Source organism: Octopus bimaculoides, chromosome 2 (assembly GCF_001194135.2).
Source record: "Octopus bimaculoides isolate UCB-OBI-ISO-001 chromosome 2, ASM119413v2, whole genome shotgun sequence".
Classification (NCBI taxonomy): Eukaryota; Metazoa; Mollusca; class Cephalopoda; order Octopoda; family Octopodidae; genus Octopus; species Octopus bimaculoides.
The window spans coordinates 41,269,993-41,271,060 of NC_068982.1; the positions used below are offsets into that span (position 1 = coordinate 41,269,993).

At 33.5% G+C, this 1,068-nt stretch overlaps 1 protein-coding gene across 1 annotated transcript in view; it reads right to left on the minus strand.

Moving 5' to 3' along the window:
* Positions 1–1,068, minus strand: part of LOC106884230 (transmembrane anterior posterior transformation protein 1 homolog) — an 83,405-nt gene that overhangs the window by 1,542 nt on the left and 80,795 nt on the right. The gene's annotated exons all lie outside the window — the stretch shown is intronic.

A 1,068-nucleotide genomic window follows, 5' to 3' on the forward strand; every position in this document is an offset into this window, starting at 1 on the left:
CATATATGACTGGATAATTTGGTCGTTTTTCTTTTGTCCCAGTGCCTGAAACCATCATTTATGAGGCCACCGTGGACTCTGTATCCACTAAGGACACAGTTTCCACGAAGAAATACGTGGGACTCACGGAGGGTATTTTCAAGGCCAGATTCAATAATCACACTTTGAGTTTCAAGCACTGGGACAAAAGCAAAACGACCAAATTATCCAGTCATATATGGTCTTTAAAGAAAAAAGGGTCATTTTTCACAGGAATTTTCAATGGCTGGATAACTGAAGAGATGTTGGCGTGGGCTCCCACCCTGGCATCCGAAACTCGGAATTTTATCATGGCTACTGAATAAGTGTCGCATATTTTTACAGATATATTTATATATATATATATATATATATTAAGATTCAGGTGAATAAGGCACTTAAATGATAAGACACCAGGTTGGGTCAAAATTAAAATGCATACACAGCAACTATAGATGAATACAAACATTGGTACCGAAGTACAGGCAGAAAAACATTTACGTTATATATACAATTATTTGAACCCAACTGACTATATTATCAGCCCTTGGGCTAATTCAGAAACGTAGATTATATTAAATATATGGTCCATAATATATTTTGGAACACGCGAGATAGGTGTTCCGAGATAGGTGAATAATAAATAAATTAATAAACAAAAAATGATGGATGGATGTAATTCATTACATCTGTTCTCAACAAATTTTTTTAATTGATTAATGAATGTATTATATCATTATAAAAAACTGTTTTCTTCAGATGAATAGACGAACTATACAATTAAGGAGATTTATATATATATATATAAAAAAGTAGTTAATGTTGACATTATTACCTGGAAATGAAATGGAAAAAAAAAATAGTGCAACGGGTGTAAAAAAAGGTGTAGGAAACGAATATGAAAACAAAAATGCCTGGAAAGCAAAGGGGGTGGGGAGAAGCCTTCAGAAAATTCACAAGATCTGATGTTTTACCCTCATAGCTTTTAGGAAAATGGGTTTTTTTTAAGGAAGTCTTATATAAATACACCGTAGGGTGTGTGTGTGTGTG